This window comes from Ambystoma mexicanum, chromosome 7q (genome assembly GCF_040938575.1).
Source record: "Ambystoma mexicanum isolate Mex_15411 chromosome 7q, UKY_AmexF1_1, whole genome shotgun sequence".
NCBI classification, from domain to species: Eukaryota; Metazoa; Chordata; class Amphibia; order Caudata; family Ambystomatidae; genus Ambystoma; species Ambystoma mexicanum.
This window is the reverse complement of record NC_090941.1, coordinates 51,528,581-51,544,305: the sequence shown is the minus strand read 5'-3', so window position 1 is coordinate 51,544,305 and position 15,725 is coordinate 51,528,581. Positions and strand designations below refer to the sequence as shown.

Genomic DNA, 15,725 nt, shown 5'->3' with positions numbered 1-15,725 from the left:
GAGGGGGAAATGGGACCATGTGCTCAGGGGGAGATGGTGTGGTTGGAACAACAGGAATGGGGAGTGTCAACTGAGATGGACCAATGGGTACTGGTGCAGATATGTCAATCTTGCTTTGAGGGCGTTATTGTCTTTTCTCATTCAAAATCTTATTTGTTAGTTCCTCTGATGCATGCAATTCTTGTTGTCGATATATTTTTTGTATGCCTAATTGGATGCTCATATCCCCTCTTCTAATATCCTCATCCCATTTTAGCTCTTCTAGTTCCCTTGCTTTCTCTATGCTTGATGTGTGCCTTCGCGCATGTTTCTCTCTACTTTTTAAACAGAGGTTAGCTTCCTTCCTCCAGTCTCTAATGATGTCAAATGTCGTGGGTCATTCTTTCTTGCGCAGCAGAACTGATTCCAAATGCTCTATTCGGGACATCTCAAAAGTACCGTCTTTCAGCCATTGCAAATCTTCTACATGTCTTGTCTGCCTATGCCAAAGTTCATTAAACATTATTGCTCCTATTCCATATTTCACATACATCTCAAACGATGGCGAACCTACGGGTGGTGCAGCCTGGCCAGTTTCCAAAGATTGTCTACCGCAGTGAAAAAATCCCACTAGACACAAAGACAATTTCCCGGGCATGCCTGATCTTATTTGTACCTTACCCTGGGCGTTTGATCTTGCAAGAGCAACTGTCAACCAATATCAGGGCTGTTTAAGAATCGGGGCAGGACTCACCTAATCAATCAGCTCATCTCTAAAGATGCATTTCGCCCGTATACAGACGCAACCAAGGATCATTGTGACTGCGTATCTGGCTCTATCTGCCTCATTTCGGGACCCTCGCCTTCTTGCTCTCTGGCCACTGCGCGTCGATCAGGGACAGGCTGTGTACAGATCTGCAAAGGAGTCTCTCATCACTTTCACAGGAGCGCCCCAAACACCTTCCGATCCCGGCTCGACGGCCTCGTCCTCGATTCATTTTTGCCTTCTTCAAATTCAAAATACACGATGGAGCAAATGGGGGAGGGTCCCTATTCGGGCGCCATTTTTTTGCTAGGCCCTGAAGACCCTTGCGCATGGAAACAAGGTACAATCACCATACACAAACTGATACGACAGACACGAAGTTCAATTCCCAAAATCTAGGGTTTATTGCAAAGCAAATATTCTCAGTCAGCCGACCGGGTCTCACGTCTCACAACGTGTGTCACCCAGACCTCCTGAGACGCAAAAGGAAGTGAGCATTCTTCAACAGTGACATATATACAAAAGGAAAATCGTACAATCTGTTTGTGACACATCAAAAACCGCCTATAATGTATCTTCTTGAGCTAGGGTTCAATAATTGACAATTATGACAAATATGACACAGAATTTCTTAATCTACATTACTTAGTTTAGCAACAGTTGCAATTTGCAGGGTGCAGACATGTTTCTTTGTTATGGAGGACATAAAGCACTTGTTTAGCGAGCAGACTGTGTTCGTAGGAGAGACACATTCCAAAGCATGCTATCGTCTAGTTTCTCGTGAACTAGGGGTCAGCCTGATCTAAGACGGGCCCAAAAGGGGGGGCCGCTAGGAAAGTACAATTCATGCCTTTAACAGCATGTTTCTGCAGTTACAGCGAGACCGGCTGGCACCTGGCATGGTGATTAAATGCCTCTCTGTTCTCCTTCAAGGACTTGTGAGGGAGGAAAACAATGTATTTCTGTACTGCTTGGCATCTCTGTCTGGGCCGGTCTCTCAACATGTAACTGGTGGCCTTACTTTCAGTTAGAGCAGAATGAAGTGAAATACATTTTGCAAAGCCTTTGAACAGAAAGGCAAGGAAAGCAAATGGCGGATCTACAGACAAAATGGACGCTCTATGGTTATGCTGACGATTCGGCACTGGCGATGTATTGCATATGATCCAATTGGTTTTCAGCCAACATAATATGCCATCTATGCTTTGGTAGGGTAATTTCTAGACTTCCACATGGGTAATTGGTATTGGGAAAGTTTGCAGTCCTAATCGTCATCGTGGTTCTTTCCATTGAGAAACCAACAGCAGGTAGAGGATCTTTTGCCACCAAACACGAGAAAGCTAACAGCATGAAGAGTGTGTATCTAATAAACATTGTGCTTTATTTCATTTATTTATTGTGCATTTCTAAGCCACGCATACATCAAGTACATTTTGTTTCAAAGCACCCACAGGGCAACAGAGAGGGAAGATGGCAATGAAAATCAAATAACAATGAAAGAAAGAGGCAGACTTATTAAGCCTTGCGAGCATTCAGAATGTGCAAGTGCCAAAAAAAGAGAGAAGGGATGAGGGAGTGGGCGCGGTAAGTGCTATGTGTACCAGGAGGGAAGCGCTAGGGGGTAAGCAGCTGTAATTACCTAGGTAAGTGGTCAGCTGCCAATAGATAGGTAAGTGCAGGCATGTAGTGGCATAGGCCAGTGGGTGCCATGGCAAGAGCTGGGAGCGGCTGGAGGCTGAAGGCAATTGGGGGTGGGAGGGCAGGGCCCAAGAGGACACATAAGGGCCCTGGTTACCGTTATTTCTACTGCACATCCTGCATGCACGTTGACGTGGGGGGCACTGTTAATAAAGGGCCCACCCTAATGGAAGTGAGGCAGTTCTGGGCACAAGCTAGCACTGGTGTGTCCCGTCCCCCATAACTCCCGTGCGGTGAATCAGCTGGGCCTACTAGGCGGCCCCCCATTGTTCTCACCCTCCGTCGGCAACACCAGTCGGGAGAATTCAACACTGGTGATGAGGTTGCGATTCTGAGCGCCCGCGCAGCTGTAAGCAGGCCACAAATCACACCATGCAACCACGATACAGTCTAATTTTGGGAAAACATGATAAGGGACCCACGCCCCACACAAAAAAAGAAATGGCAAACAAACGAATTTCAAAACGAAAACAAGCAGCACAGCGGATGCAACTGTAAAAACATTTTCATGATCCAGGGAAGAACACAGGAGATGACAACTCTACGGTGCCGCACCTAAACACCAGCAATCGCGGCCAGACCTGGCACACCGGCAAGAATGGCCATGTCACTGATGCCACCATTGCTGTGCCCTCAACCTCATGGAGGTGCCACAGCTGCATTGGGACCTTTCAACCCCTACACCGATCCATCATGAGTAGGGGCCCCCTGCAAGTTGTGGATTCAAAAGTTCGAGATGGAGATGGACTGCAAGGATATTACAACACCCAGGAAAATTAGGTCACACCTTTTGCTCAATGTAGGTGATGACGTCTTCCACATTTTCAACTCACTTGTCATCGATGATGGTGCAGACATATACCAACTGGCCAAAGACACCCTCACAGCACATTTTATGCCACAATGCAATCCGAGCTATGAAACTTTCATCTTCTGCACCACAGTTCAAATGGAGGATGAAACACTGGACGTCTACCACACCAGGCACAGAAAACTAGCACTATCGTGTGAATTCGACAATGTCAAAAAGGAAATAAGGCACCAGATCATCAACGGCATATACTTGAATAAACTGTGCAGAATGGTATTAGGCGAAAAAGGCATTATCCTAGCCAGGATGCTCGAATATGGATGCCAAGGGGAGCTGTCGCACACAAGGGCAGTGCACATGGGCACCACACTACAGAAACTCCAAATGGTGCTAACGACAGCGACAATAGCACAGATCTTCAAATGCCAAGAACCAAGAGAGGACTACAATGAAATGAACAACTTACTGCAGTGGCAACCGAGAATTCCCAGGTCTACCAAGTGTGGCTGGTGCGGCAGATGCAGCCACCTCATGGATCAGCTCATTCCTTGCAAACAAGTCCATGAGGGTCTTCTCACCACTCGCCGCCGCGGACCCAGCTCACGTCCCCTGTGGAGTCCCTCAAGGCTCATGCGTATCACCCACGCTCTATAACGTATTTACGAAACCACTCTTTGATATTCTTGACTATCTGGGTGTCACCTACACAAATTATGCAGACGACACCCAGATACTCATCCCTATCACTGGGAATTTTGTAACGGACACCAAAGCGCTTAATGCAGTCTACACTGCCATCCAAGCGTGGATGGCCCACCACGGGCTTTGCCTAAACGACGAGAAAACTGAGCTACTCATCCTAGGTTCTCAGCCCAAACTCGCAAAACTCAACAGTAAATATGGGGCCTTTAACATTGATGGCAACATTATCAAGGTTACTAATGTCACTAAAACCCTCGGTATTTACCTAGATTCCACCCTTTCACTCAACAGACAAACCAACTCAGTAGTCTCAGCATCCGCGTATACGTGTAAACTGATCACAGCTTGCCGTCCCTTCTTAACAACGGACAACTGCCTTATTCTCGCCAGAACCCTCATCTTATCAAAAATTGACTACTGCAACGCCCTTTACCTCGGTACGAGCCAAAGAAACATTGATAAACTACAGGTAACCCAGAATAACGCCATCAGAGCTGCTCTAAACATACCCAGGCGCGCCAACATCTCTTCCACCAGACGCAACATACATTGTCTCCCCATTGCACGGCGCATCGCCCTCAAAACACTTGTTCTTAGTCACAAAGCACAGAATAACGCTGCACCGGCATACCTATCAGCGCGCTTTAGCCAACACACAGCCTCCAGAACTTTAAGATCTGCACAAGCGCACACACTTATCATCCCCAGTTTCAAGCTTCAAACTGCCAGAGGCTCGAGCTTCCCAGTCCTTGCGGCGAAGCTTTGGAATTCCTTACCCAATGAACTCAGGAATGTCCCTTCCCTCCAATCCTTCAAAAGTAAAACAAAACAGTGGCTCCATGAGCAAGACGCTATGGCGGCCAGTCCTATGTAACACTGGCTGCATGCTGCACTTCCCGGCTACCTTGTAAATAATGCATCTGTATATTACCCCTGTAAATGTTGTACATAATTTATATATGTTTATGTATATATAAGTGTAACCTCTAACTACCTGCTGTAACACTTTCTTGTAACCACCTTTCTAAACATGCGCCCTGATGCCCGTGGGCAGGCTGCGCAATACAAATAAATAAATACAAATACAAATACAAATGTCACAGAAGGAGAAACTGCCCAGTGCAGGGAACCACGTGTGGGGCATTCAGCCAGAAGGACCACTAACACATGTCTGCAAATCCTCAGGGTAGCCTCAAGGCCCATGACCACACCCTCAACAGCCAAACCCTTCTACAAGAAAAACAATCAAGCTGATACACGTTGCATAACGGCCGAGGACAACTCGTCGACAGACGAATCCGGAAATGACAATGGAGAAACAGCAACGGTTGTGGGGGCTGTGAGAATGAGGAGGAGGAGCAAAATCCATCTGATGTCGGCACTTGATCAGAGAAACACTGAGCCGAGAGAGAAACGGAAACGGCCCAAATGCCTTGTGTCCATACAGGGTCAAGAGACACTCATGACGATAGACTCCGGAGAATTGGTAAATGAGATGCCATCGACAATGTTCTGGACCTTGCGTCCTTGACCAGACTGCAAGTCAACGGAAACACTCCTGTTCACCTATGGCAGCAAGACGCCACTCCCAGTAGAGGGACATTTCAGAACGGAACTGTGCAGAGGTGAGACGGTCATCAAATCGAAGATATATGTCGTAATTGCAGGCATCGAATGCCTGCTCACCAGGGATGCAGCTAAAGACCTGGTACTAATCCGGTTCATCTGCGATGTTGCAGATTCCACTGACATCACTGACCTCCTAACAAAACACCCCAGCATCCTCCAGGGCATTGGGTGTTTATTAGGCAAACTCATAGAACCACACATCGACACTACGGTACAGCCCCAGGCGGTACGCAATAGCAGAACTCCATTTCACATGAGAGACATGGTCGCAAAGGAGTTTCAGGAACTTGAAAAGGCTGGCATTATCGAACAAGTCATGGGGCTGACACCTTGGGTCTCATCTTTGGTGGTTACAAAAAAACAAAGCAACCGATGGAAAGTAAGAACTTGCATTGGCATGCGCCTTAGATGAGATAATTAAGTACTTCACAGGCTGGAGAATATTTTCAAAAATTGACCTCAACGTTTGATACCACCAGTTGAAACTAGACAGAGAGATAAGGTACATTACGACCTTCTCCACCCACTTGGGTCTGCAGAGAGGCTAGGCTTCGGCATCTCGTCAGCGGCAGAGGTGTTCCAGCAATCAATCCAGGAAGTGATACAAGGGATCCCAGGGGTGCTGAATGTCAGTGATGGCATCCTCATTCATGCCAGCGACAGGCAGGAGAACATGCGTCGGCTTGAGACGGTGCTCAGCAGGCTGGACACCGCAGGCCTAACCATCCACCGGGACAAATACGACTTCCTGAAAGAAGAGATCACATTCTTTGGGTATGTTTTCAACAGCGAGTGCGTATCCGCCGCCCCACAAAGGGTGGCAGACATAAAGGAGGCCTTCCCCCTGACAACAGCCAATGCGGTACGCAGTTCCTTGGGGATTCCAACTTATTGCAGCAGGTTCATTTCCAACCTTGCAACCATGTTCGAGCCACTCAGGAAACTCACCAGGTCGAACATCAAATGGAACTGGAGCTCTGAATGTCAGGAGGCGTTTGAGCGAATCAAGACATCTCTATTTTACAAAACAACTATGGCATATTACGACCCTACCCTGATGACAGAACTGTATGTCTATGCAAGCCCTGTTGGCCCTGGTACAACTATCACAGACAAGGGAAACCAAGCCCATCGCATACGCCTCCAGAGCCCTCACACCCCACGAACAGCAATATTCGCACATCGAAAAGGAAGCCATATCGGTACTCTGGGGCTTCCGACACTTTCACATTTACCTCTATGGACGGAAGTTTAGAGCATACACAGACCACAAGCCACTTATCCCGATCTTCACAGGGTCATCGGCACACCCTCCAGCCAGAATTGTGAAGTGGTTGCTCCACCCTCAGCAGTATGAGTTTGAACTGGCCTACCAGGTGTGCACGGACAATCCGGCAGACTTCCTGTCCATCCACCTAAGGTCTGCGACCCTGGGGGAAGTGAGCGAAGCAGAGAAGACGGAGGAGCACGTATGTCAAATCATACATATCCCAAGGCGGTCGACATTGAAGACATTGTCGATGCCACGCTCAACGACCCTTGCTGCGATATAGTGAAGAACACAATCATATCCGGGAAGTGGAATTCATTCCTCTGCCACGTACATAACCACATGCCAGTGGCCAGAGAATTTCTCACTGGCATTTTCCCGTATGACAGGAACTGTTCCTCACCAGTGATGGGCTGATCCTGAGAGGGAACCACATAGTAATCCCCAGCAGCCTGCAGGACAGAATCGTAGCACTGGCGCATGAAGGCCATCAGGGAATGGTCAGGACAAAGTCTGGAATGTGACACCGGGTGTGGTTCCCTCACACCGACAGCAAGGTGGAACAGGTCATCACATCCTGCCACCCCTGCCAAATCACAGGAGCACCTCCTAACCCTGGACCAATACACCAACATACCCCCGGGAGACCTCTTGTATGGGACTGTGGTGAACTCAACCATACCTCACCACCCAAGCAGGGGAGTTGATCTCTTCGACAGCGACCACACCTAACAAAAGAGTGTTGCAGCAAACGACCACATGAGCGACAGGAGACACGCAAGAAGGTCAAACCACAAAGTCGGTGATCATGTGCTGGTCCAGCAAAACCCCACAAAGTTCAAGCTGGAAACATGCTATGACTACGCACCATGGACAGTAACCCGAGCGGAAGGGACAGTGGTGACTGAGAAACGAGGGCAGCAGACAATTGCCAGGAATGCATCTTGGTTCAAGAGGGTGCACCAGCAGATGTGGACAGATGGGGACAGACAATGACAGGGTGACATGGAACAGTTACTGCACGCCTCGAGCCACTGATGCGATGGACAGCGGCACCTAGTGGAGTCTCAGGGGAGAAGCCAGAAGGTGGGAATAGCTCAGCAACAGCATTTCCACAGAGGCCCAGTGGGTATAACCTATGGGCAGCCCCGATGGCCCCATGGAGACTAAGTGACTATGAATGGTGAAAGGAAAGGCATAGCGTGTCTACCTGTGCTGGACTAGATTTGTACAGGAGAGTCAGTGATTTGGATTAAATCTGTAGCAGAGTTTTGTTCAGTTGTGTTTGTTGGGAAAAAGGAGGAATGTTATATCCACCTCACGTCCGGCATGTGCAGTGACGTGAGGCACACTGTTAATAAAGGGCCCGTCCTGACGGAAGTCAGACAGTTCCGGGCACGAGCCAGTTCTGGTATGTCGTGTCCTCCGTAGCTCCAGTGCAGCACATCAGCTGGGCATACTATGTGGCCCCCATTGTTCTTACCCCCTGCCAGCAGCACCAGGTAGGAGGAATTCAACAGTCACCAATCTCAACAACTGTGGATTTTAGCAGAGGAGGGATGAAGGGAAGGAGGAGCTGAAGAAGAAAGTCTTGAGGAGCTTCTGGAATTTGAGGAGATCCGGCTCAAAACAAAGATGTTAGATATGAGGGAGCCTGCTGAGGAAAGAGAGTGCCCACCAGCAAGCTGTTTAGAGAAGCGCTTGACACACAGAGAGTTGGTACGGGAGGAACATAAATACCACAAAACATAACATAACTTGGCATACGCCTTCAAAGCCCCACTTGCAAATAAGATCTCTTGATTTGTTTGGAGGCTGTTCAGTCAGCTTTACATAATTTGTAACATGAATGTGCTCACAACATTTCCCAATTCCAATTTAGTAAAGCTATTAAGTAAGGGGCATATATCAGATCACTGAATTCCGAAATCTGCTTGTTGCTTTTGTGTGGGTTTTACCCAGCAGTTCTGTACTGATGTCACTTTCCAAGTTCACGAACACAAACATATAAAATCTCTGCCATGGTATTGGGTTACATATAGGTTTGTTGACTATTGATTCGACGCCATGCATGGCCTCTAGCCTTGTACATATGGTGCTCCCTGGTTTGAATTTGTGATCCGGCTGGCTCCAGTGGTATAATATATAGATTTAAAAATACTTATGAGAATATCGTTCTCAATCAGTTGCATTCCAGTAATCTAGTACACATTTGACAGCATGTTTAGAGTCTAAGCGTTCACATCATGATACAACGTGATCTGTGTGTTAAGCATGACATTATGTTATTTGTCAAAAGTCATAAAACTACAAACTGTTATCATACTAAAAAAGCTATTTCACCATATGTATAGCCTTACTTTGACGTGAAAATGTAGGAACGTTTCAACCAGAATTTTAAATTGATTTGGATGGCACACTGCTTTGGATTTTTGACATATGGCGAAAGCGGTAACTTGTGATGTTGCACACACTCCATACATAAAAAGAATTCAGTTGTTGGTTGATATATTCCATATATCTTGTAAAATGTAGTTCTTTGCAACAAAACAAGAATTGAAGACGATGCATAATCTAATCTACAGGCTGCACACCCCAGTACTCATGATTGGAGACAGCCTACAACGATGCCAATAGCTTCGCTTCGCTGTCTTGAAATAACACAAACTTCCTGTGTTTTATGTGGTTTGGGGCTCTCTGGAATCCTTTGATAAGTCCGTGGTTTCCTTTTGAAGTAAGATGTGTTTGTAACGTGTGGACATTTCAATGTATTTTCTCATTCTTGTTGAGAAGGATTGCAGCAAAATGAGAGACATGGGTAATACCAGGGAAAGTACTGCAGGTGACTACGCCAATTTCAACCAGTTTGTTTATAAGGTTTGCATTTAACATGATTTGAATTTTGCCTGCGAACGACATTCATATACAAATTTAATACAGATGCATTGAAAATCTGAAGTCAACAACTTCTTGTTAAACGAGTGTTCTGTTTTCATTAAGGTGTTGATTATTATCTTTACCATTATTTAATTATTTGTTTAAAAACATGCAAATAATATGACAAAGGGCAATACGCAGAAATATCATCTTTATCAGCTGACCTACAGGGGCCTCTGTAGTGATGGGTAGTCGTGCAACCAGGGCTTCTAAGCCACCCATGCAAGGTGCCTTTAGGGAGTGCCTTGGGAAGCTACAGAGGCAGCTTTGCTTAAAGGATGCATTCCCCCACTTGAGTGATGTCTTGTCGGTTTTTAATTTGAGTTATTTTTAGTTTTATTATGCGTTAAATTACGGGCAATTGACTTCAAAGTGCAAACGCTAGGACTGGCATTAGGGTGAAGCGGGTGTGGTACAATAGGAGTTCAATGTAGTGACCCTGAATCACGTGAAGGTGGCCGCCAGGGATATCAGAGCAACAGCCAGTGCAACAGTTCAGCTAGCAGAGAGACCCGCCCACACGTATTAGCAGCTGTGTTAGTTCCTTGAAGGTATTATACAGTAGTAGAGTGGATTGCCCAACATCGAAATTATTATGTCTAATTTGAATTTAAGGTCATTCTGGTTTGGTCTCAGACAAAACAGGAGATTAATCCCAAATTCTGGGCCTGTGCAGTTGTTCTTAAATTGCCCACTGCCAATTGAATATGTAATGAGTCATTTGAAGGCTTCCCAGGAGTTCCGGGTGGCATTGACTGGTCATTGTATTACTTTGTATTAAAAGATCATGACTTTGGCCACTTTAAACTAACCCTACAGATGTGTGTATAGGTTGAAGAACGGCACACATAGGGCCTCATTCAGGGAATATTTTGCACGGTGCAAAGTGCTTTTCACTGGTGCAAAGTGACTTTGCACTGCCAACAACCACTGATTAATGGAACAGCGCAAAGTGTCTTTTTGCAGTGCAAAGTCACTATGCACTGCAACAATATACTTTGCACTGCTCCACCCTGCTTCATGGATCAGTGCAAAGTTTCTTCTTGCCGTGCAAAATCACTTTGCACTGCAAACATGCACTTTGCACTGCTCCACCCTGATACATGGAACAGTGCACAGTGTATTTCTCCCATGCAAATTCACTTTGCATGGCAAAAATACACTTTGCATGTTCCATGAATCACAGTGTTTGTTGGCACATGGAAAGACCCCACTCGAAGCCTCGTCGGATCAGGAGGCCACCATCTTCCCTTGCTGGGAATCAGGTAAGTGTGATCCCCTCGTGCCCTTCCCCCAACCCCCACCCCACTTTTCCACATATTTAGCCCCCCCTCAATCCCCACTTGCATTCTGCTGCATTGTCCCTCACCGGTGCCGAGAACAGGACTATTCGTGGCTTATCTCCGTAGTGCGATTAGACACCATGGAAAGTGATGAGGGACTAGATGTATTCCCTTCCCCCTTTCCATGGTGTTCATTTTGTTTGTTTACATTTTTTTCATTGGCCGCCATGTAAAAGGAGAATGGACTATGTGTAGTCCCTTCTGCCTTATCATGGCGGCCATTGTCTTTAATAATTTTTTTCTTGTTAAGTTAAACGGTCCCCATGGAAAGGGAGAAAAGACTACATGTAGTCACTTCTGCCCGATCCCTGGTGGGCATTCTTTGTTCTTTTTTTTTCTCGAGTCGAGAAATGGTTTCAATGACATTTCTCAGCTCGAGGAAAAAATTATATTAGTACCCCGGTACGACTAAAAGCAATACAACTCTTGGAAGCGGGCATCATCAATCTGACAATGCCCCCAGGGCTACATTAAAGCCCTCACTTCGCTCAGACTTGCAACTATTGCCACAGGGGCATTACCAGACCAGTGATGCCCCCTCCTTGGTGAGAAGTACACCATATCCTTGATACAAAACAAGCTGGGGGAAGGGAACTATATCCCGTATATGAGTCAAGTGCTGTGAACATTACTCTATCTCTTATATGATTCAAGTGGTGAGAAGGGAACCATATCCCCTATTTGCAGTTAGAGGAAGAGAGGGAAAAAGCAACCAATAAGAGGTTGACATGACATCCTTTCGAAAGTAGGGCACCCTGACCCCAAAAGGGACCCAGGCCACTATAACACTTGATCAGGAAGTAGTTCTGGTGTGCACTGCACATATAAGGCACAACTCTATGCCCTTGTGAAGAGGATTTGTGGCAAAGAAGTGGGAAGGCGCTACAACCATGAGACTGTGAGATTAAGCCCTGAAACAGATGGGAAATATATCCCTAGGGCTGCGTAACACTAATAAATATGGCCAGAAACCAGTCTAGCCATGATAGGCACACCACAAGCAACATATTAATTATCCTATTATGACAACACTTATTGACACTGAATCCTGAAAGGGCATTCTTGTTGCTTCCTCTATTCCTCCCCAACACTGTGTGAGAAAATAAAAAGAGGTCAAAGCATATTTTTGAGCTACATGGTTCTTGGTGATCCGCCATATGAAATAGTCTGTCGCTGGCGATGCAAAATCATGCTCTTAGTGGAATTAAGTCGATCCTGCAACATAAAATGTTCATGTATACAATGGATTTAATACATACTTTATCACATAGTTGATTGTGTCATGTTTCTTTTTAAATGTCAAAATATTGATTGCCATCTTGGCTGCATAACTGAGTCAATGGAGGGGTGTTGGGTTTATCCAGCTTGAGCTTGTTATCAGAAACATATTCATGTTGCTGAAAACTACCTACTTATGCGAAAGTGGATTAATTGGAGTTTGAAAAAAAAGTTATCTATATATGCTACATTTTGCCTAACGATATAACAAATGGCAGCCTTGAAATGCAAAATTAGTTGCAGCAAAGGATCCAAAGCTACCATTAATCAAACATGGTATTCTGACCACACCACCCTAGTCCAACACATTATGTAGCAGGAAGGACTTTTAACAGTAGGTAAAAAGTAAGGCATGGCCCAGACATTAATAAAGATCAATGCTCTTGACAATATGTAAAGAGAAGGGAAATTAAGTCTCTTTTAATCTATGCCAGGATACCGACACAAGTACTTTAGTCCATTAAATGCCTTTCTGGCATGGAGGTGCTAAATCTAACCCTGTTTGCGTCAGAAGATGTTGTACTTAAAAAGGTTTCTACATACCTCAATTATGTGAAAAGTATTTACTTATAAGGAACCTCCTCACAATCAGTGAAAATGGCCATATTCATTAACATGCCCTATTCATTATTATTCTCATTTAGGGACTTGTATTACTGCGTTTTTACTGGGCAAATTATGAGCAGTACAGTATTGTTTGATATACAAGGATCTGCAGAATGGAATGGGTCATGTTGACATTAATGGGTCTGTACGTTCTGAGGTGACAGAAGGCTATAAATACTGGCTCCTGTACATCATCTCTGCCAATCTCTCGACTTTGATTTCTGTCTTTACTTCTGCCCACCAGTGCTACCTGGCAGGAATGTAACCAGATACTACTATTCTTTCCTTACCCATGGTAACTATCAAGGATATCGTGTTCTTCCATTTCAACTTAAGTAGACAGGAAAGGCTGCCCTGGAAAGGGGCAACTCATTCTTTCATGTTTCGTTAATAGCATGACATTGGTTTAAAGGGTGAGGAATTTTAATACCACAACTTATTTTTCTGGTTTTATCATTAAACAAGAGTTTGAATAAGTGCTCCATTACAGTGAACTAAATATTCTTTTCACAAGTACAACTCAAGTTGGTATTGCACGTGGGCACTTAGGTATCTCATATACGACATACAGATTCTACAAGAAAGTCAGTAGTCAAGGAGAACTACCATGAGGGCCCACAACATCATCAGTCAAGCCCATGCATTTACCCTTTTTGTTCCCTCATATTCAGCCTCTGCTCCAAGGGGAAATAGCAAATGTGCCCAGCTAGTAATACCTTTATCAAAATGGGCAAGTGTTTCACCACAAAAGGACAACTGCATTATCCTTTTATTTCTATATCCACACACGCCATTGCGAGACAGATCGACCCACAGCCACTTAAGCCAACAGGACCCTTGCATAATCACTGCCTAATACTACCTTCTATAAAAGTCAGTTTTCACTTTCAGCTTGCCTGTCCCCACCTTACACCAAAAACTCTTCCCAGATTTGAGGACAGCTAGTATTATTCCCACCAAGGGTAGTCTTTGATTGTGATGCATCTCAAGTAGACTGGTGGAAATGGGTTAGTTCCCCCTGCACGAAAATGTTCTTTGAATGTTTGCTTTTTTCCTCTTTTTCCATTAGCTGCTATCAAATATCCCTTATTACGTATTCATATGTTTTTAGCAATAGACAAACCCAAACAGAAAGAGGAGGGTCATTGCCACAGCAACACATTTGCAATGTGAGTGTTCATCCATAGATTTTCATAATCACAGTCACCAAGCTCATGCTTTCAAGAAACTTAAATACAAACAAAAAAAGAAGTGTATTGGTAGAGAGGTTCAAACCCAGCATACCGGGTTGTCTAATGTTAGTCATTCCCTAAACAAGACCCCTTTTGTATGTTTATAAGCATAGTTTTTCATAACTCTGTTAAATTATATTTTGTTTTACTTGAAGGTCATTTTATGACAGGTTTCATTAGGCACAAATAAAAAGTAGAACACTGGTGGAAAGGTCTGAAACCTGCTCAAAAAGACTGATGCCTTTGTTCTTGAAATGTCTGTCCCTTCCACACTACAAATGCTCATACAACCAGGTAGAAGCTTAAACACCTCACAGTGACCCTGGTGCGGCCACCTTGGTAATGGCATTTAATACCTATACTTCAAGGCAGTGCATAATGTAACATGTTGGGTATGGGTACAAATGTGTATTTGGGCAGTAAGGTTGGTGTCTAGTACAACACTGCTGAGAGAGACAAGAGGTTTTATTAGTTGTCTTACAGGCAGTTCAGTGAGGAGTATTGTATCATAGCAAATGGAACATCAAGGGTCAGACGAAACTGAAAATGCCAATTGCAAGTATTGTACTGAATGCCTTTATTCTTCATGGCACCCAAAAACGAGAGCTGGTGCTGGTTGACAAAGGGGCTATGGTTACTCCTAGAGAGACCATTGAATTCACAAAGAAAAATCTGGGATTAACTTTAATTTACTCCTCCAAAGAAAAAAAAGAGGTTTAAGTCAGAGATACAACTGTTAACTTCTTTGTGAATCGTGGCTCTCAATAGAAATAACTGAATATATTCATGGTCTCCTCATTGTGAATCTGTACCTTGCTCATTTGCTTGCACCTTATATTGTGGGTGAATCATTATCCCAGTGCGAACAGCATGTATCATTGTGATTATAGGAACCTGAAGCACAATGGGCTGCCAAGAAGCAATGTGTTGGGGGGACGTGGCTGAACGCCAAAGAGGATGGCCGCCTGACACAGCTGCTCCGTTCCACCGATACATATAAACGGCATTACGTGAGATTACTCGTACATTTTTTTTTGTTGTATTTATGAGCCGGGATATTGCGGACTTACTCATCATATTCCCAGCAAGGATCCGTCACGGCTACATCCATTTGGTGCTGCTTGTGGACCCGCTCCATTCCACTGTCTGCCGCTTCCTGGTGTATCCATCTTCCGTGAGGAGACGCTTGGGGGCACACCCTCCTTGACGTCCCGTCATTGGCCCAGGTGGTTCCTCTTCCTGCAGGCGCTGCCTGGATCGTTATCTTTGAACTGCATGCAGCATAGAAAAGAAAAGTGAATAAAAGCTGAACAAAAATAAACATGAGATATTTAAGCCTTTCCTTTCCTTTGTGGATAACGTTCATTTAACTAGCTTTGTGCAGCACGCATATTACATATCCACAACGTCCTGAAGTGCGCCATTCTTCCTCTTCTGATTTTATGACTGGCTAATTATACTGTGAGCTTTTATA

General features: G+C 45.0%; 1 long non-coding RNA gene across 1 annotated transcript in view; it reads right to left on the bottom strand.

Annotated features, from left to right (window-relative positions):
- The window catches only part of LOC138528744 (uncharacterized), a 106,769-nt gene extending 91,351 nt beyond the window's left edge, over positions 1 to 15,418 (bottom strand). Inside the window, exon 1 of the long non-coding RNA XR_011284220.1 lies at positions 15,322 to 15,418. This is a non-coding gene — a long non-coding RNA (uncharacterized lncRNA). The remainder of the gene's footprint in view (positions 1 to 15,321) is intronic.
- Between the last annotated feature and the right edge of the window lie 307 nt (positions 15,419 to 15,725).